General features: G+C 38.7%; 1 protein-coding gene and 1 long non-coding RNA gene across 7 annotated transcripts in view; one reads left to right on the plus strand and one right to left on the minus strand.

Moving 5' to 3' along the window:
- Nucleotides 1-23,356, minus strand: part of LOC124147537 (beta-1,4-mannosyltransferase egh-like) — a 135,646-nt gene that overhangs the window by 65,275 nt on the left and 47,015 nt on the right. Inside the window, exon 1 of one of the 6 annotated variants that reach the window (XM_046518165.2) lies at nucleotides 13,001-13,160. The exons of the other annotated variants lie outside the window; for them this stretch is intronic. The gene's annotated coding sequence lies outside the window, so the exon portion shown is untranslated. Of the gene's footprint in view, nucleotides 1-13,000; nucleotides 13,161-23,356 lie in introns of those variants that run through there. 6 annotated transcript variants of the gene reach the window in all.
- On the plus strand, nucleotides 1,976-23,238 carry LOC125376044. Its single transcript, XR_007218930.1, has 3 exons — nucleotides 1,976-2,162; nucleotides 21,338-21,425; nucleotides 23,137-23,238. It is a non-coding gene; the product is annotated as an uncharacterized LOC125376044 (long non-coding RNA).

A 23,356-nucleotide genomic window follows, 5' to 3' on the forward strand; every position in this document is an offset into this window, starting at 1 on the left:
TTGTTAGCCACTCCAATAACTCAATGTTGCAAAACTTTCCAGATATACAGTGAAACTGGGGCAAATCTGTAACTCGTACAATCAGATGATCCTGGTAGCCTGAGGGAGCACCTCTGCACAGCTATTTGTAGCCCTTTAGATCACAGTTCCCATACATTCACTCATGAAAGGGTGGGCAATGTGTTAGCACAGGGATTCCGTGTCCATCGTACAGGCCACAAGTCAGGCAAAGTTAGGCAACATTGGTCGCAGAGAGTGAGTGATTGAGTATGGTTTTTACGCCGCTTTTAGCAATATTCCAGCAAAAGCACAGTGGGAGACACCAATCTTCACACAATGTACCCATGTGGGGAATCGAAACTGGGTTTTCAGAGTGACGAGCTAATGCCTTAACCACTAGGCTAGCCCGCCACTCTGGCTGCAGAGAGACGATAGATGGCTGACCCTGTTTGGCATGGAACAATCCCTGCCATCAGGGTGCACTTGGACCACATCATGAAAGTCACAACTACCCAGCTCTTATAACATGCAGGGGTTCATGGGTCTATTCCGAAACCAAATTGCACAATTTGTATAGAAAAGTGATAGAAAATAGAAAAGTATGGAACGATAGTGGGATAAGAAAATAAAGACGGAGAACTTGAAATAACATGATAAACCTGGGACTGTGATTACAGGATTGATGGGAATTGATGAAATGAAACTGAAAGACGGACTGCCACAGAGAGGAATAAAGGAGGGAAATAGACAAATATTGATCTGGGAGCATTCCGAGATGAGTATGATGAGATGGGAGGGAAGGACTCCCAAGCCAGCCTCACCCTCCCAAACAATCAATCATACCACATTTATTGTCCCCTAATCTGACTAGCCAATTACATGTTTTTCATACTGTCAAATAAACCCACACTTATAATCCCTAAAGAGTGGGACTGACTTCATTACAATGAACACAAAAATACTTCCATTGCCTGACCATCATACAAAGGTGGAATAAATCGATTGGCAAGATTTCTCTCAACATTGTCTTTGGTTTCCCCAAGTGACCACTGAGTTGAACGTGAACAGACCGAAGACAAGACCTACAGTGGTAATATTGATGGTCTGTCGGTCTGCACAGGAGGTAATTGTATTCTGGGATTTTGCTTTACGAGTTCAATATCCCCTGGACAGGAACTCTAAGTGATGGCGGTCATTTGAAAAACTCTCAACAAGGTGCCGATGTCCATTTCTCTTTAATGGGACGTGTAATCAAATTGGATAATAAAATAGCTGCTTTCCTCTTGTCATGAACTCGGTGCTGATAACACACCGTTCCCTGTCCTCGCCTTCACGGCGCTTAGGCTAACAAAATACGAGAGTGTTTCTAGCGCCGCAGCCAATGCATTATTTCATTTTCGATACCTTAATACTTCTAAAATCAGTTATCAAATTATCAAAATAGTTGTCTCACCATGCTCACTGTATCATATCCCCAAAATACACAAAAAATAAATCACTTTTTGGAAAGAAAAAAAAGTGACTGAATATAACAGCAGTGTTCCTTTCACCAACTGTTTTGGGGTCATTTTTTCGCTTTAAGTAAAAATCATAATCGTAGCGAACATGAGATTCGAACCCAAGATCCACAAATCTTCATCACATCCATCCATGTCCCTCTCATGATAAACAGTCAAAATGTTGACATGAGTGTGAAGTTTTCGAAAAGAGGTTAATCAGCTTGTAGATGGCTGAAATGTGACAGACAGATCTGTAAAATAATTAATTAAATATGTCTGGCCTCAAGAAAAGGCAAACAACCTCACATTTGCAAAAGGCATGTAACTCAAAACGTAAGAACTATTTCAGTTTGCCTGAAGCAGACAGCAATGAAATGTCAGAAGAGAAGACACTCAAATGTGACTGCCTGTTTACAGCCTAAATCGGCCTTATTCATTGTACGTGTGTTTATTATGCTGGCTTGGAAATTACTGTTTTATGGAAAGATTGTGAAAATGTCACTTTGCCAGTCATGGTGATTCATAATCATCAAGTCTGGCAAACAAGGAAGAAAGTAAAGTACATTTCAGGGTTCATTTTCCTTTGAAATTGACCCAAGTGTCATCACAATGCCTTTCCCCCAATTTATGCAGGCAATGGAGGACATGACGAAGGACATCAAAGTGAGTTTACACTTTTACACATATTTGTGTTACCAGCAACAGTGACAAGGATTTCATTGTCCTAAATATGTATTCCTCACCACTCAATGAAAACTGTGGGTAGTTGAACTGATTTCACTTGTGACATCAAGAGTGTTGACAGTACACTAAACTACAATTATAACAAACTCAAAGGGACCACTAATTTTAGTTCGTAATAACCATTGTTCATTATAAGCATATATACAGCACATATACAAGAAATGGCCGGGACTCAAAATAAGTTTGTTATATTAGTCAGTTCGTTACAAGCGTGTTCGTTCCCAGCACCTCATTGATGTCATCAGAGGCGATCGAATTAGGCAACTTCAAAAGATCCAGTTTAGAATTGTTCTTCAGCAACCCATGCTTGTCTTAAGAGGTGACTAACGGGATCTGGTGGTCAGGCTCGGTGACATGGTTTACGCATGTCATCGTACCCCAAATAACCCCAAATAATCGATGCTCATGATGTCAATCACTGGATTGTCTGGTCAAGACTATTATTTACAGACAGATTCATAAACAGGATAGTATGGTTTCAAAGCTCAAACAGGGGATTCTGGGATGCCTAAGGGACACAACTCTGTATTGGATGTATGCAGTGCTTCAGACCACTTTCCACCGTAAAAACAACAGAAATTAAGTATCAAACAAACACTGATCAGTTTTGATATTGTTGATTCTGTTATCATTCACTGGTCGCACCTGGAAACAAATATTTGCCTGAATGCCTGAATTGAATCAATTGCTTTCTGTGATCCATCAACTGCATGTGGCCAATGTTCCGTGATCCATCAACTGCATGTGGCCAATGTTCCGTGATCCATCAACTGCATGTGGCCAAAGTTCCGTGATCCATCAAATGCATGTGACCAATGTTCCGTGATCCATCAACTGCATGTGGCCAATGTTCCGTGATCTATCAACTGCATGTGGCCTATGTTCCGTGATCCATCAACTGCATGTGGCCAATGTTCCGTGATCCATCAAATGCATGTGGCCAATGTTCCGTGATCCATCAACTGCATGTGGCCAATGTTCCGTGATCCATCAACTGCATGTGACCAATGTTCCGTGATCCATCAACTGCATGTGACCAATGTTCCGTGATCCATCAACTGCATGTGGCCAATGTTCCGTGATCCATCAACTGCATGTGGCCAATGTTCCGTGATCCATCAACTGCATGTGGCCAATGTTCCGTGATCCATCAAATGCATGTGACCAATGTTCCGTGATCCATCAACTGCATGTGGCCAATGTTCCGTGATCCATCAACTGCATGTTGCCAATGTTCTGCGATCCATCAACTGCATGTGGCCAATGTTCCGTGATCCATTAACTGCATTTGGCCAATATTCAGTGATCTATCAACTGCATGTGGCTAATGTTACGTGATCCATCAACTGCATGTGGCCAATGTACCTTGATCCATCAACTGCATGTGGCCAATGTTCCGTGATCCATCAACTGCATGTGGCTAATGTTACGTGATCCATCAACTGCATGTGGCCAATATTCCGTGATCCATCAACTGCATGTGGCCAATGTTCCGTGATCAATCAACTGCATGTGGCCAATGTTCCGTGATCAATCAACTGCATGTGGCCAATGTTCCGTGATCAATCAACTGCATGTTGCCAATGTTCCGTGATCCATCAACTGCATGAAGCCTATGTTCCGTGATCCATCAACTGCATGTGGCCAATGTTCCGTGATCAATCAACTGCATGTGGCCAATGTTCCGTGATCCATCAACTGCATGAAGCCTATGTTCCGTGATCCATCAACTGCATGTGGCCAATGTTCTGTGATCCATCAACTGCATGTGGCCAATGTTCCGTGATCCATCAACTGCATGTGGCCAATGTTCCATGATCCATCAACTGCATGTGGCCAATGTTCCATGATCCATCAACTGCATATGGCCAATGTTCTGTGATCCATCAACTGCATGTGGCCAATGTCCTCCCTGATTGTAAACAATCTTTACAGCAAAGCTCAATAGTTTCCAACCTTTGACCTGTGGACCACCCATCAGGCAGCGATCGGTGGAGACAATGACGTATCAGTCTGTCCAGATTAAATGTTCACAGAAAATTGTTGGTATCTCCATGGATGATGGCCAACTTCATAAACTGGATTCAATTCATGAAAGAAATGCATTGCTGATTATGGCTTCTTGGACTGCTTAATTGTCAGACATCTTATTCTGTTACAAATGTTTTAATTTCTTTCATCTGCTTTTTACAATTTTCAACTAAAAATATGTAATGCCTTCAGCATGATGAGTGAATGCTTACAAACTACCCCCATTAAGGTCCTGTGAAGGTCCGGGTTAGAATTGGTCATCAGCAACCCATTCTTGTCAAAATAGGTGAGTAACGGAGCAGACTCGCTGACTTAGTTGATGCATGTCATTGTATCCCAATTGCGTAGATCAATGCTCATGATGTCAATCACTAGATCGTCTGGTCCAAACTCAGGATCATTTAGTGAGTCATATAGCTGGAATATTGCTTAGTGCATCATTAAACAAACATGATTTCTTGAACTCTTAATCCAGTGTTAAAAACTACCCGGCAATAGAATGCCTGCTAATTGAACATTTCTCAAGATGAATATAAACTTGCAAACTTTATGGAAAAGGATCTGGAAGTCTGTGGAATGAAATGAAATGAATACTTGTCAGAGTAAACAAAATGAAGAAAATGATGACAAAATACACATATTCAGGCCTTTTTATACTCACAATATATGCATATTTCTCCAGATGCACACGGGATGCTTTGGTAAGTATTACAATTGTCGTGCATTTATACATACCATGACCCAAAAGTACACTTCTGTGTTTTATGATAAATGTTTTTGTTGAGATTTTTGAAGCATTATCAACTGCATTTAGTCACAATGAAACAATTAGTGAATTTTGTCCATATATGTGACATGCAATATTAAAATCTTCTGACTAGTAACTCCAAGGTGTCATGGATAATGATACTATATAGTCTGTAACCATGGTAACACCTGTGTCAAAAGGGCCAATGTGACCAATAACATGCATAAGGAAATATGTATACATAAACATGTTAAACCCTCTTTAAAGGATTAAGTGGTGCAACACGGCCTTGGGCTCTTTCATCTATTAAATAGAGGTTATCATGCGAGTGTTTTGGGGGATGGTAAACATATCCTGCATTATGAATAAGCATTGTATTTAGTGTTTTCCTAATACAGGATAATTAACATCCCCAAACACACAAACGTGATAACCTCTTTATCATATAATGTCATTTTTAATTCTGTGCTTGAAAATCGCTTTCCCTCTCTCACAAACATTATCTAAACATTGCAAATTTTCCTGGAATACGCGCATTAATATTTATGACGTCACAGGGTAAGTGATGGGTCAGTCGGACAGTGACAGTAGCCAATATAGTTCCAACTGAAATCTATTTCTTCTTCAAAACAACAATTGTTTTTAAATGCATTTCGCGGCAATCCATCGGTCTGTCTGCTAGAGTAACTGCCCTTTGTCAAAGGGAAGCCACTCTAACCCTAGTCTATGAGATGTCATGGCCATGTTCAGACGTTGTTGACAGTCATCTCCAAAGTTGCCAAAATTATAGGGCGATGTCATGTTTGTTTTATAGACACTGAAAGTAGTCCTTACTTGACCTTTGATATTTGCATCTCTATCCGCATATGACCCCAACGGATATCGTTTTTATCCATTGGCTTTATCCTGCCGAGAAACCTACCCATTATATGATACACATATTTATTAATGTCAAGCAATGAAATATATCAATTAATATCTACTCAGCAAAAAAATCATTACAAGATTAAACAAAAAGAATTATGTGAGTTATTGCAAAAAACAGAAGCAATCCTCAATTTAACCAATGACGAATTCTGAATGACATCCCAAGTACATTAATAACGTTACCCCTAAAAAGTGTCGGCCCAGCACACTTCCTTGCCTGCTTCCATGCCCGGAGGCCGAGTTTCATTACAAAGATGTACTTTAATCAATGCAGGCAGTGGGCTAAACTGGATTGTGTAATTAATTAATGTGCAGCACCACCTTCAGTTACACCCAGAAATGTCTCGGATCTGCATCGACAGTGATAGTCGGTTTAGTTGCTGGAAGATACTCCCTTCTAATTCCTTGTAAGCAGAGGTGTGTCCCTTGAGCCGAAGGTCATGTTGGACAGATTACTTCCCTGACCTATGTCATGAGAGATCGCATGCACGCAAAGTACCGAGGGCTGTGGATTATTTACTCGAACAATAAGTAGTGACACTGGAAGATAGCTATTTTTATACTTTTATACTATTAATTACCAAGTGACTTCCTATTACACATATTTCCTGTTATAAACATGTGAACATTTCATTTGCCTGTCTAGCTTCTTGTGGTGTGATGACTTATTTAAATGATTGAAGATTTGTCGGACTTGATATCTGAAGAACAAGCGTTCGACTTTGTCACAACAAATGATTTGATTCAATTTCTCTAAATTAATTGAAATTGCATGGAATGAATTGAGTTCATTGTTTCCACAGTCATTTTCTCCAGTTTTGTACATTTGAAACAAGGAACAGGAAACATGCTTAATGTTCAGAAGTACACCGATAGTGTTGTGTTCCGTGTAGCTTCAGGTTGATAAACTGTGTGTCTGATCGTTCAGGAGTATACAGACATATAATACAATGGCAACATGTAATAGTGTTGTGTTCTGTGTAGCTTCAGGTTGATAAACTGTGTGTCTGAACGTTCAGGAGAAGACAGACATTTTAACCAGAGCCTTTTCTTTACATTTGTTTGGGCAATGGTCAATACAGGTCACCATTCCATAAACAAATCAAACAGAATGGAAGTGTCATCTTTCCAGAGGATGCTCCTCAGGTTTATCCCACAGATGCAGGTCTTCAATATCATAAAATCCTCGGACATGTTTTATCCTACACATAACACACTGCTGGGCCCCTCATGGTTTATTCTCCCTGCAGTGTTTTATTGTACGACAAACAACTCCCACTCGTCGTTTATTTCTAAAATAAAACAAGTTTTACCTCGTAAAGTGCATCAAATCATGTACACCTTGACTAAGAACATGAAAAGATTCGGAAAATATCTGTCAGCATTGAGTTGGCGGTACATATGCTTTGCAAATCCTGCAATTGACTTAAATCTACACAGCAGTTTACGAACTGGGTGTCAATTTCATTACTAATTTTTGATTGGACTTTGTACAGACTCGTTAGTCCAGCCAAAATATAACTCCATAATACCAGCCTAGTTTGACAAGAGTGGAAACTGGCTTTAATAGTCAGTTAATTCCCTTGCCTCAGGAAGATTGTTTAGTTGATGCAACAACTTCACAGAAACCTTTACTACAAACTAACTGTAAGCTGACAATGATGACTCACCCTGCACTACAGGCAACATTTATAGTGAGTGAAGGTCAAGTTCACTGTACCATTGAAATAAGATAAAACCTCAACTTCCGCCCAAGTTGGAAAGTAGCATACTTTGAATTAAGGCAAATATAACATTTTCAGAGTGTGGCAAGGTTCCAGGCAGGTTAGTTTGGGAAAAGTATCATCTTGGCAATCACGGACAGAAAGTTGAGATCCATTACACATCACAAAAGCCATTGTAACCAACAGACATAACAAACAGGCTTTACCCCAGCATAAACCATACAATATTTCCAGCACTGCATATGAGCCTGAAGCCTGGAGTAGTGATGAGGCAAGAACAGACGAGTACCACACATAAAGTCTCTGATGGAGATATCTGCTGGTTCCAGCGACAGATGGAACATTCTGCACACACACACACCAGGAAAATCAGGGATGGTGCCAAACTTTGACTCGAACATTTGTAGGTGGCTGGGAGTGGATAACCAGATTCCATCTTGGTCATCAATTCAAAACTCAGTTACAGACTTGCAATTTTAATGTTTGGTGCCGGTGGACCATAGCCTCACACATGCTTACCATGATACTGAAACTGGTGGGATGTGCACACTGCAAGACAAACTCGGGTCACAAACTTGTCTCAGTGTGCAAGTGTATTGACTGCCACTGTAAACAAAATACCTCACAAAGTCTGGAATTCTTTGCAAAATCAGCCGAAACCATTGACTGAATGTAAGTCTACAAGCATTAGAAACTTGCCAAACCTGATTTCAGAATGGATCAATTAACTACCGGTCATAGTATCTTGAATGAATGCTGCAGCAATATTCCGGCTGTATCATGGTGTCCTGCATAGAGTCTTGACCACTGGTTGACCACATGAGTCTATGCCATAGGGACACGATGAGAAGAATACACAGCCTGACCACCAGTTTGTAATGGCTGTGGTATCAATAAGACTAGTTCTACAATTACAACCAATCACTGAAAGTCAGACATCACCACCAGCTCCTAGCAAATACCCTCAATGATAATCATGATATTGTCAGTCAGACAATGCTGTCACATGACACTGTCTCACAATACTGTCTCACAATCACATAACGTGATACTGTCTCACAATACCACCACATGATACTGTCTCCCAATACTGTCACACGATTTACTGTCTCAACACCTCGACAATGAATATTACAACAAATGAAGGGAAAGACAAGTTGACTTTGAGCCAGCCATGAAGGCCAAACAAGCTCTCAACAGTTGCATATGAATCTTGTATGAGCTTATCTATAACAGCTTCAAAATATTGACCTTTAATATTCTAAACTCAGCAAGACCTTGAAGTAAAAAGATTTTCACTTATTTATGCCATGGAACCTATTGATGATGTGAAGGAGCAGGAAGCACTGGCATGTAGATGATGACAAGGGCACCACTTGTATGTCTTCCTCAAATCTTGTTGGAAAGGCCACAACCTCTTTCAATCTAGGGAAGCTTTCATAAATCCTGTCTATCATGAATTCCTGTCACCAACATCAGCACAAGTAATCCTCAGTCAGAAAGGGAAACAGTTACCATGATGTCTAAATACCACAGTGCATTCTAATAAAGAATATACTTGACGGGCAGAGTTGTTCAAATGATGGCTGAGTGATGGACGGCTTTGTGTAAACTGCTCAAAGGTTTCCTCAGGAAAGAGTTTTACTTTGTGGTAAATTACTAAATTCTGCCAAATATTCTGCATACTTGTATTTTTTGTTAAAGATGAACTATATTTATTTCTTGTTTCAAAAGAAACAGGCGTCAATGGTTCAAATACGATGCAGTTGATAAATAATAAGCCAAACAAATGTTGAATCCTCAGCATTGAATTCTGTTATATGACTGAAGTTAGTCCACCCACTTCATGCACGATAATAATGTAAGGCAATTTCTTGGTTCTCAGACACGAAATCCTTCAACAACTGACCCACAATAGGTGTGGAGAACAAGTCTTGTATTTCAAATGTTCCTCAATGAACTGGGCCAGCCAACTGTGGAGAAAGATGATAAAAAAACCTCTGATTAAAATTTCTAGAAACACTGTCAGCAGTGAAATGTGAGAGATCCACACACAAGGAAATCCACTGTATAAAGTTCGAACACTCTCCTTGTTGTTGGGCAAGGTTTAGTAGAGAGAAGGCACAGGCAAGCCAACAAGGTCGCATCTAATTTGGGTGGCATCTGACTTCACAAAATAACAAAGAAACCCTAGCTGAGTTCTATGTCCCTCAATGCCACGTGCAGGGCATGGGGACATAGGCCAGACCCTGCTCTGTTTCTGGTCTTTAAGACAACTAAGAGGAACTTACTCCGTGGTCATCTGCCCGCGAGTACACAGCCCTGTGTTTTCTTGGGAGACATGTTGGCTAGTGGCTGCATATAACAATGGCTGCAGAGAAAGTTTCTTAACAAAAAATTTTTAACCTTTAAAAAAACAAAACTGGATTAATCACATGTCTAGATTACCTCAGTTATATTAATATCAGATCAAACTTCATGCAACTGATGACGACATCTTATAACAGGTCACGTCAGATTGACCTTTCGCAAACTTTGACTGACCAATGAAATAACTAACAGGAAGTCAACATTAGAAAGAGAACCCATCTTTCTTGAGCTTTGTTTTAGCTTAGAACTAGTTTTACACTGGCAACTTCCATTTCAGACTACGCTTTCAAAAGCATTTTGAATAATTCATACAGCCCCTTCCTCTAGTTCGGAATGCCCTGTGTTACGTTTTTCGAGGTTGCATGATCAGAAGACATATTCCGCAAACAATATACCATAACAGTATGAATATTTTCTTTTTAATTATTTTACTACAACATACAGGTTTCATTCATGTCTGATTTCCTGTCACGAACATGGATACTACTTCATTTCGTTTTCCAACATAATCAAATGCAATCTACTATGTCGGATTTACAGAATTTGACTGTAGCTGGAGTATTGCTGACTGAACCATGTTGACTTGCACAACATCAAAGCCAGACACTTAAATGGTACGTCCTCAAACGTTCCATTATCAAATTAATAATGTAGATGTTGACTCTTGCGAGAATTCCCATTTAGCTTATCTCTCTTGCAAGAAATGTACGCCTACGTCCCTGCCCATGTCCACTCTCCTGAGACCAAACAGACAGATTCACTCCCCCATCAGGACTATACAAATCTCAGGAGTTACCACCAGTCCAACTTTCCAGTGACAACTGAAGTACATCAGTGGGAATTATTCAGTTTGTGTCTGCTGACAGACAGAACCATCTAAGTGTCTGTATGATATACCTCATGATACCCAGTGGTAGGGTAATAGCATTGTAGCAATGTCCTAGTGGGCTGGGTAATAGTATCTCAGGAAGGTCATGCAGTATATCATTCCGGCTTTGTGACTGACAGTATGAAATTACGTGGGTGCACTTGGTCAATATTGGTGTCAGATCTGCCATCTTTATGGAGAGAGTGTCATGATTAATATAGCACTCCTTGATTCCATAGTCAAGTCTTGGCTCTCCTATGTGTTCAGTGTCAGAAAACATGTCTGGGTACAATTCTTTCTGAATGCGACTGAGATTATTACAAAGTTTGCAAAATTGTACAGCTGCAATTCCAATGAAACCCCCTAGTAGTGTATGGTCAACATGTCTCTAGCTAGTGCCAGATCCTACTCTCTATAGCACCAGATACTGCTCCCTATAGCACCAGATCCTACTCTCTATAGCACCAGATCCTTCTCTCTATAGCACCAGATCCTGCTCTCTATAGTGCCAGATTCTGCTCTATATAGCACCAGATCCATCTCTCTATAGCACCAGATCCTGCTCTCTATAGCACCAGATCCTGCTCTCAATAGGCTAACTCCCCTCTTCATAGTTACATTTCCAATCTTAAAGTGTTTTATTCCATTGTCACTTGTGTCACACCTCATCATAAATGCCACATTTACTTCATCATAGCACCAACATGATGAACATATGCCTTTATTTGCCAACTTCACATCTTCACAGTGTTAAATCTCTCTCTTAAAGTGCCACTTGCCTTCTATTCAGAAGAGTGAGTGAATGTTGTTATATGCTGTAGTGTGGAATATTCCAGCTACCAGACATAGCCTGTAATGTAATCAAGGAGGGCCGAGCAAATCCACGTCCAGAGGAAAAGTGACGCTTGTGACAAAACATGAACAGTATTATTTAATCGAAATACTGTCACCTTATACCATATTCTAAGGCTATAGTCTTGGTGCTGTCATTTGCTGAGTAGTGCTTCTGTCACTAGTTTCAGGATGCACCCAAGGCTTGGAGTCCACAATTGCTTTAATTCAGGGAAACATTAATTTCATTAACTACAGTGTATAGTGGTAGCAATGCATCATTCATTCAAACATGTTCAATTTCTCAATCCACTGCATTATAATTTGAATGTAAATTTACCTGCTAATGTATATCTTTGGTATTTGATACTCAAGAGATCCACTTATGTATTCAACCTGATAAATAATAAAGGTTTAGCACATAACAATATACTGTATGTACTTTGAGGAATTTAATCTTCAGCCTGCTAAATGTCAGTAAACAGATATTTTTCTGAGAAACATTAACAATCTATGATATTTTTTTAAAATTCTGTGAGCGTGCAAAATATTGGCTGTTCTCCAAGAAAGGAGTTTATTTGGGCAAAAACACCATCAAGGGCAAGGGACTCTGTTTTAGATTCATATTGCAACATTAATTTGGTGAACACCGTGAAATATGAATGTCAGATTTGGTATTGTATTAGTGTTGAGGATGAGTTTCTAAAAACACTGGACAAAAACAATATGTTTGCTTGTGTCTGCTGAAAAGAAACATCAGTGTAAAATTAGACAAGTGTTTTGTCTTCTGTTGATTATATGCTGGCAATAAACAATAACATAATAGTCTGCACATGGAGGTACAAGTAAGGATAGTATTTCATATCACACAAATGTACGTTATCAATTTTCCTTCCCTAGGTTGTCAAATCACTTTCAATAATCAGTCTGAGTTAGGAAATAATATGACGCAGTGACCTGAAACCTAATCAGGAACTTTGGATTCCAATACCCACCACAAAGACAGCTGTCATTTGAGTCGCTCCCAGAAGCTGGGATGATACATGCTTATCTATACATCAGATATATGTCAGACAGGAAGTTCATCATTTCCAAACCAAACACAATCTCAACACCTTCACCCTTGAACAAACATTGACAAGGATGTATGCTGCATTGCATTCCAGCTAGTCCAATACAAATCAGGAATACTTGTACAATGACAAAGTATTTATTACTACATATCTTTTAAGATGGAAAAAAAGAAGCATTCCAATACCTTAGATGCCAACCAATGTCCAATGTACTGATGTCCAATGTATCAATCTTGATAAAGGGTTGAGGGTATCCCATCCACAGTGAAACGAGTTATCCCTTCTGATTTTCTAAATATCAGTGAGCCGGTCTGACTGAGTCGTTCTCCATGTCTCAGCACATTTATTGGCAAGCGAGGAAAGTCGGCATGACTCATGTCTGGCATTGCAGCCTCATGTGTTGCAAGCTCCGGGATCAGTGGAGCATGGCAAGCTCTGAAGACAGCAGCAGGAACACACTGCAGCATCATCAGCAGCAGCAGAATTGATCCACAGTGAATGGCTTCCCATTCTAATGCATGAGGGTGAATTTTATTAGATCTAAACAAACCCCCAAAGCCATTTTTTAGTTGGCGTGTCTGCATCACTTTGTAAAAAATGTCATCTGGCACTTGGTAATCAATTGGGTACTGGAGATCGCCTGCTATGCATTCAGTATCTTGGAGGAATCCATTAAAAGAACACAATGGTAGTACTTCTTCCAGTTTACAGGAATGAGATCTTTCTGGTTTATATAACATATCGGGTGTGCATCCGACTCCTGCAAACTACATGTACATGCATACAGGATGAGTTACCTTGTACTACCATATATGAGTGAGTGAGTATTGTATTAAGCCGCTTTTAGCAATATTCTAGCAATATCACGGCAGGGGACACCGGAAATGGTCTTCACACATTGTACTCATGTTGGGAATCGAACCTGGGTCTTCGGTGGGACGAGCGATTGCTTCAACCACTAGGCTACCCGACCGCCCCTACTACAATATATGACCATAGATTAGGCGTATGGTAGTTAAGCCAAGGTATAACCTTGATCCTTGAAATCTGTATCAAAATGGTCTGACTGGAACACAAGCCGGACCTCAAGATAGTGGAAGTCCACAACATGTGGCTAAGTCGGACTGCATGACTACCGACAGATATTCAAGAATATAGCATGTAAACCGTTGAAAAGGTGATAACTATTTCAAGTGAGTGAGTGAGTGAGTGAGTGAGTGAGTGAGTATGGTTTTATGCTGCTTTTAGCACTATTCCAGCAATATCACACCAGAAATGGGCTTCACACATTGTACCCATGTCAGGAATCGAACCCGGGTCTTCAGCGTGACAAGTGAGCGAACGCTTTATTCACTAGGCTACCCGACCGCCCCTATAACCATTTTCGAATCAAGACCACCTGTGGATTATACTGTTATATATAAAGATCATGATGCTTATGAAGAACAATAACCTTGAAGTTTAGAAAACTTATTACCAGTAATAGAAACATGTATAATATATAGAGGATATTATATGAGCATTGTACGACACAAGTGTCTAAATCCCCCCATTTAGGCACGAGTGTCATAAACATAGTATGACATGAACATGAATATAATGTTCTGTTTATTACCGAAGAGATGAATTTAGTGTTAATCTTTAAGGAAGATATGAATGACGTCAACAATGATGGAAACAATACACTGTTGTCTCATGACGCGATATGACCCAAGAGCACATTTGATTTTGATGAACCCCGATATATTTGCCCTTGAAGGTAATAATATATAGTAAAGGCAACAGTAGTGTATAATATGCATTTTTATCAATAATTTATAACAATAATGGCTGTAGTTGTAGCAAACCTCCAGGCAGTTGTAGTCTACTGGTATCGGACCGTCCTTATGTTGACATTTCTGACAGATCGCGATCTTAAAAATACTTTTATGAAAGTGAATCCATTACATAAGCCAAACTTTTTGTACAGACTTTTTCTTCTGTTCATCAATGCTTTAGTATTCGCAATGCTTTTCATTGGTATGTATAACTATCATCAAAAACTGGCTCCCACAGGAGATATCCTTGGGTGAGATTAAGCAATATCAACATTGTAGATATTGCTGCAATGAAATTGCATCACCATGCTTTGCAAACCAATTTGACGTCATTGGTAACTATGATGTCACAATCAAATGACATCACTAATGTCTCTGCTACTGAAGCTGTTAGCAGTACTTTTTACTATTAAGACACTGCTTATTACTGTCTAACAACTGAAAAAGTTGGAAGAATGAATTTGGATGATAAATAAAATCTCACCCTCGTGTCTTTTGATATCAAATATATCAACACTTGTCGATAAAAGTTTAAAACTCCTTTGGCAAGCCTCGGAGTTTTAAACTTTTATCGACTCGTGTAGATATGTTTGATAACAAAAGCCACTTGGGTGAGATTCTCCATTTATTCTATACAGCAGAGTGTGATTTCGTTTTTTTCTCTCCACTGCACCTAGTGCAGACTGCAGTTGACAACAGAAAAATTCCGCCGTATACCGTATACCGCTGTCTAGCTACTCCGCCTATAAGGCGACCCCCCTGTAAAAGCCTTAAAAATCAATGCTAATTTATATACCATGTCTGTACAGTGAATTGGCATGAAGCACATCACCACTGCATACAAAATCCCTACATTTGCAATAAAAACATGTTTGTTCTCTGCTGAAAAATATTACATCATATCAGTTCAGTGAATTCAGGAAAATGAACAGAGGATAATGATTAAACTTGGTCAATACAAATTTAAAATTTGAGAAAAAGCATCACTCGGCTCAATGATTTACCGTTTAAATTGTATTTCCTGTTCTGCTAGGCATTCATTTTTTGTTTATATGAGATTAAGATTACCATGTGTACATGTATTGCCTCATAAACTAAGCTGGAGGCAGCAATCACCTGTTGAAATATAATAGTCAAACTACAACAAATATGACTTCTAACGAGTCAAAGTATGGCATTTATTATATATACATAGCAGTAATCCGATCATGGTTGCTATAAATAACAGAGTTGTGCGACATATCGATCACTTCACACACAATTTTGCGACAATGAATGTAACAACGCATGACACACTCATTACAGGGGGAACAAACTTTTGACCAAAGGAGGACCCATGTTAAGCTGAACTTTGAGGTGGTAAGAAGGAGAGAAATGTTTGATATCCTGACGAAAAATGGCAGTACACATGGTATTATATGTACTTGCTGATATCTCATTCTTAGATGAGATATTGGTGAAAAGTATGAGTACTGTTTTGGCTTCTACATGATGTTTTGTGATGGTGTTAAGAGAATACATGAACCTGGTAAATGCTTTTGCTATTCAAATGCTTTTTTACGATTCAAATTCAAATTACGAGAATAGGCTATCTGAGTCAATCTCATTAAAACCTTGATTAATACCATCTGCATCTGCCAAGGGATAGTTACATATTTTTCTCTTATAATTGTATAACTTGGGGCATATTTTCTTTTATATTAACAAAGATAGGGCAGTTATTGCTACAGATGGGATAAGTACACCAGAAGACCTAACATTGTTTACACAGGATACGAATATTAAATCAATCAAAGTTTGAGAATTAGGCGTTATTTTTGTAGGATCTGTAATTATTTGTTTTAAACCATACATAGTTTGTAAATGTTCAATCTTTTTAGTGGTTTCGCATAGAATATCTGGAATGAAGTCGCCAGTAACAAGAGTAAACATATTAAGATCAACAGCATTGCCTATTGACTCATCAATTAAACTCCAACAATGGACACATTTATCAGCGCGATAAAATGTACCAAATAAGTAACTTCGAGTTTTACATTTAACCTGTATCCATATCGCCTCAAGCTCGGCAAGTTCTAAATTTCCGATTATTTTAGCGTACAGATTCATTTTAACATAAGCCGCAACCCCACCACCACGTTTTGTTCTGTCTTTTCTAAATGGGGATTGAAAACCGGGTATCTATATATCATTGTTTCGAATATCTTCACTTAACCATGTTTCAGGCAAACATATTACATCGTATGATCCAATTCTTCACTTAAAATATTTAATTTATCCCTGAGACTACGAACATTTAGGTGTATAATATTTAAGTCTTTAAGGTATTTAGGTCCAGGATGAGGGTGAACATCTCCACAGCAGAGGAGTAGAAAAATAAAGAAAATTGGTAGTCGCAGATCCAAATTTAGAAATGTGTACAAGAATCAGATACTTACATGAGTATTTAACATGAAGTTTAACTGCAAATGGACCTTCTGTTTGTCTATATTGTGATGTGGCAACCGACATCGAACGTTAGTATGATAAACAAAGACACAGTAGGTCTCAAAAGAAAGGTACAATCATAAAAACACACACAAGCTACAGATATGGCTCGGTACAAGATAGATAAATAAGCACTATTTTGTTTTTCTTTTCTTGGACAACATGTGCAAAAACTTCATAAAAAGTGAATGAATAACACAAACATAGTTTTCTCGGTTCGAGAAACCAAAATATCCGATAAAAACAATCAGGGGTAATGCATATCTTAATGTTAGGGTTTCACGTCAGTAGAATATGACTATATATGAAAATGTTACGATACTGTAGTTATCTGCACGAACTATTAAAAAATGGGCATAAGGTCACGGAGACGAAGGCGATAAATACTATCCCATATTCGATTTTTTAGATGATAAAGTACATTATTTGGTATAATAAATTCAGTTATTGATATCTACAAATCGATTTGCGACGTCAGTAAACATTTCATGATATAATAAAATCAAATTTGTGATATAAATTCTTTCTTTGGTATCCATAAATGAATTATTGATATCAAGTAAGGAATAAATAGTAAAAGACGCCCTATATATTGTTCTTTGTGGATTGTATTGAGCAACGGGATTGGATCACGGTTATAGTGTTAATTGCTAGTCTTTTTCTGCACCATCATTTCTTTCATCATGAAAAAGTGTTTTAAGAAAGTCAACTTATAATTAACCAAGGAAATAATACTTACCCGACCTGCGTGTATTTATTATCGTTAACTTGTGTTTACTTTTCAGTACTGATTACATCCTCCTGAGGCAAGTGAGTTAACTGCCTATAAAATTCCAGTTTCCACCCTTGCCGAACTAGGCTGATATTATGGAGTTACGTTTTGCCTGGACTAACGAGTCTCTGCATAGTCCAATCAAAATCGCACACCGAAATCAAAATCAGGTTCGTAAACTGTCGTGCAGATTTCGATCGATTGCAGGATTTGCAAATCATGTGCATCGCCAATTCGCTGTCAGCAGATTTTTCCCAAATCTTTTCATGTTTTTAATCAAGGTGCTCACGTGATTTGATGCATTTCGCGATGTAAGACCCGTTTTATCACAATATAGATCTTGATTATCGATCAGATCGTTCTGACTGGGCGCCACCATTTTGTGTGAAGCAAATGCAAGTGATACGAGAGGTAGAATGTGATTGGTCCATAGGGGAGGCTTAGAAGGGTAACTGGTAAAAGCCACTGGTGGTGCAACGATCAAGCCCAGTAATTCCAGCCTAGTTCAGCAAGGGTGGAAACTGGACTTTTAAAGTCAGTTAACTCTCTTGCCTCGGGAAGATGTACTGATTAAGGAATGACACATCATCGTAACATATAAGTACCGTGTACAGGTAGCACGCCGGTACTTTGTTTCTATAGCACCCGTTACCCTGAATTACTGTGTAACGGTTCACCCCTTATTTTCAGACGCGTGATTGAGACAAGTCAGGTGTGATCTCGCCGGTTATAAAGATTTGATACATACTGACTGACACTCTTGATTAAGTATGTACGTGTGATTACATGGCTGTATGTGTGCATGGTATGAATGGCTGTATGTACCATTACATGGATGTATGTATGTAAATTATGGGTGTGTTTTTATGTATGTATGCGTGAGTAAATGTATGTGTAAATGTATGTGTAAATGTATGTAAATGTATGTAAACCTAGATTACAAAAAAAATGACTCGGTCGTTTGAAGCCAGAAAGCAGGGGTATTCCCGGGAAGAAAGCCTACTCTTGCAGTAGGTCACTAGAGCAGAAATTTCTCTCGCGGAATAAGGCGAGTATAGCAGAGTAAGCTGGGGGATTAACGGCTGTTGTGTGAAAACAATGCTTCAGAAAGATCGACGTCCTGTCCCTTTGAACAAACCTACAGATTACAGATTCAACGCAAAAAGTGTCTGTCAGGTTTCTTAATGCTTAATTACTTTTGCTGGAGAATATGTTCTTGTACAAGCAATAATACAATATGATATGATATGATATGATATGATATGATATGATATGATATGATATGATATATATAGAATACTAAACGAGCTCCTGTGTAATACCAATTTTATGAAACAAGTGAATAGTTGTGGTATCTGACTTGCTTTCACTCGTCAGATACCACAACTATTCACGAGTTTCATAAAATTGGTTTTACACGGGAGCGAGTTTAGTATTTTATTTAGTATTTTGCCATTTATAACGTTTTTAGAATTATACTGTTGAGTGTATGATCGCCTTGTGGAACTGGGCCATGCAGCTCAAAGTTTACAATGACGTCGCAATACCTGATGACGTAATTTATGGAATTTTGTTGCAAGATCCTTCGGCGAAACAATGTCATATGACATCAGCCTAGCAACAAGGTTGCTGTGGTCATCGAGTGTGCATAAGTGAGTGAGTGAGTTGGGTTTAACGCCGCTTTTAACATTATTCCAGTTATATCGCGGCGTGTCAGCTTAATGTGGGAGGAAAGCCCGAAGTGATGCAGGTCCCAGACGTTTATCACTTCGGTGAAACCCACGAGCACGGGTATGGTGCTGACAAACCTAGAAACATAATTTGGGCGAACAGGGATTCGAACCCACAATCATAGGTTTCTGGCGTGCCCAAGGGACGCAACTCTGCACAGCGAATCGCGGCGCCTTAGACGACTGGGCCACCCGTGCCCCCTCGAGTGTGCATAAGCTCCTCTCAGTGTTCTATCATCTCCACACGCAATGTCGTTGAATAAGCCAAGGGATGTTGAGAGCTTTCAATATTTGTTCTAGAAACGTGTTCGGAGAGTACATAAGCACACATTTTGGTATTACACAATGTGTAATACAGCTGTATGTTTATTAAACGGGTGATCTCTTCACGGGCAAGTAATAAGATATGATATGATATCATATCATTTAATATAAAAGTAATGATGAATTTTAATATTCATATTATCATAATCTGTCAATTTGTACATAACTTATGTTAAATCATAAATATTCAAAGGGACTGCTCCCTAAACCCATCAATATCTTAATGAATGAACATTAGTTTATTGTATGGATTATATAAAGATCACACTAAGTGTATGTTTTACATATTGCGTGCATGAAAGATGGGATTAAGGGAGAAAGGAAATAGTTTCCAATAACTAGTGGAGGAAATTGGAAATGGCTGAACCTGTAGATAGCATCAAATCCATGATAGATGTGACAGATTTCACAATGTAGTTTAAATTTTGAGTTTTCGAAACCCATTTAAGGATTGACTGTTTATTTTTTTTCGGTTCACTGAGGTATGAATCGAAAAACTGATGTGTAAACTGTATGAATCCGCGTAGCACAACGTAAAACGTAAAACAGTGGCGTGACATGAATCAGGTGAATCGTGTAATCGTTTATGCAGATAACTTGACACGCCTACACAGTCAGTAGCCAATCAATGGAGAGTTGGATTAAAACAATATTCATTAGACCCGTCAATTAAGGCAAGAGGCGAAAAGAACTGCAACAGTAAGACTGTAACAAACCGGAAGAAATATGTCCGAGAGAAGGCAGCTGTTTCAATATAACATGGTCATTTACTGCGTGATTCAAACACTACTTCCCTGATTACGGTAAAACACAGTTGGAGAAATGCTAGTTAGAAATGAAACACGAAGACATGAAAGTTGAACCAAGGCGAGCGGGAAAAAACAGGCGAGTGAGCCTGCACGTTTGCTGTTTCATTCATTTTGGCCTTCAGTTTCAAAGGGTAGTTTGGACAATGAATATGCATGAAAGTCGCTAAATGTCCTGTCCAAGACGATACACGTGAGCAGAAAGGGAATTCCCTCGACTGTAATATTGGGATTCCCCGACATTCCGCAGTAATAAAAGTAGTGCGCCGCGGTGGGCGTGGCTTAATTTTTTACATTCATTGGGAAATGAATGCAATAACACATGACCAATTCAGCTAATCAGAATGCAGGAATTTCCATGAACACAACGAAAATTTAATTATGTACCCATGAAATCAACAATGTTGAATTCTGCAAATACGTTTGACCGAGACTGGCCACAGAATGTAGCGTTTCTGTACAAATGGGTTTCCAGAATTAAAATACTGTTATGAACCAATATAATATACTAGTATTTCATCTTGGATTAACAATATAATGCTTATTGAATTTTGTCCAAGTTATAACAATGTTGTTTTCGCTGCAGCCAGGGGGAAAAGGAGACAACAGCATTCCAGGAGATACACACGGAAATGTACACACCAAATACACCAGAGCCTGTGAATGATGCAAACGTACGTGCATGCCTAGAAACTGTTGTTAAGTACCATGAGCTACTAGATCAAGTATCTTTTGATGCTTTTGAGGCTTTAAATGAATGCTAAGAAGTGGATTTGTATCTCCACTCAGCCACTGACCGTTAAGTGGGTTGGGGTGTTCCTGGTGTACGACTTTATGAATTCAATATGATGCATGATAATGTTATAATACTATTATAGTTACCACAAGAATTTATCTGTCTCTGAATGATTATAAAAATATGTTTCCACCAAAAACCTACAAATATATTATTGTTAGATTACTGATAAAATGTTATCTTAAATGGAATATTGTCTCTTCAGTTGGAATACCGTATTCGACCCATTAAGCGCCCAGGGCGCTTAAAAAAAGACAGAAAGGGTGGGCGCTTATTGGGGACAATTCAGGTCAAATTGGCGTAAATTCATCAGTAAGCCTTACCGTATTTTCTTGAGAATAGTGCGCACTTTTTTCCAAAAAACACAGCTGGGTAGAAGGGGGTGTGCATTATACACAAATTATGAGTTTTGATGTTATTTCCCCCATGGAAAGACATTACTGTGAGCACGTAACACCGGAAATACCATGTCAACAAATCCATACTGCAGTTCGCAAATTATTCATGTTATTACACTGTCTGGCTATAAAAAGTGTTCTTTGTATATCTGGACTTTTGTTTGTAACTTATTTCATTAATTTTATTCAAAATTCCTTTTAATATCGTTTTAATTAATTTCAGCGAAATTGTGTGTGAAGCGATCGGAAGATCGCACAACTCACCGTTATTAACAGCAACCACGGTCAGATTACCACTATTGACGCCTTGAAACGAACTGAAGTTGACAGAGAACGGATACATATATCATTAATGCCATACTTTGAATCGTTAAAAGTCATATTTGTTTTTGTTGGAGAATTCTATGTCAACACGTAATTCTTGCGATCACACGATCACATGCAAGGGAGCCTTGACGGTGACTGGTTCCATGTAAAAAATAATACCCTGCAATAGCGATCAGCTGCTTCGCTTAGGGTTATTATAATTTTAAATATGTTTAGTAAAAGCTGCATCTAAATTAACAAGATATTGGAATATATTATTCCTGATAAAAAAATAGTTTCAGATACAACTTTTGCCGATCCTTGCATTTAAAATCCTGTAAAGTTATATCATTGGGTGTGTCTTGACCGAATCACCGGTAGATTCGAAGAAAACATGTGTACAGCTGATTGCTGTGTCCGGCTTAGTTTACGAGAAAATACACAAGGTAATCTTAATCCCTGGATATAAAACGATGCCTAGCTGAACAATAAATACAATTTAAACGGTAAGTCAACATGTCTGGTGATTTTTTTATCTCAAATTTCGAATTTGTATACTGACGAAGTTTCTCATCACCCGTTCGTTGGCCGGACTTCGCTGAAGGGGTACGGTGTAATTTTTTTCTGCGCATAATATTCAAAGTCACAAATATCTAAAATAAACAGAATACAGTCATGCCCCGCTAATATGGACTTCAAATATCCGGAAACCTCGATTCCTGGACGATTTTCATTTAAAACGAAATAATTACTATATAAATTTTCGGAACCGGGAAGGGGGGTGGGGGGCGCTTATTTGGAGAGGGGCGCTTAATGGGTCGAATACGGTAATACATATTTTAAAAATCTGCTTTAGATTTATTCAGAATTTGTTTTATGTTTCAGAAAAGTGGATCAAGGCAAAACCAAATAAAGAAAATTCTGACAATCAATAATTTCGAAAGGTGTAAAAGTTTTCTAAAAATATTAAAATCTCCACAGAACTGACTCTTGAAGTTCTTTGTTGACTGAATGTTGAAGACATGGCATGGTCATTGGTATTGTGTTTTCTGCATCACATGCCTGAAACATTTTGGAAACGTTATAACCAAATGTTCACAGAAAA

Source organism: Haliotis rufescens, unplaced genomic scaffold, assembly GCF_023055435.1.
Source record: "Haliotis rufescens isolate VD_foot unplaced genomic scaffold, xgHalRufe1.0.p SCAF_7, whole genome shotgun sequence".
In the NCBI taxonomy this organism is placed as follows: Eukaryota; Metazoa; Mollusca; class Gastropoda; order Lepetellida; family Haliotidae; genus Haliotis; species Haliotis rufescens.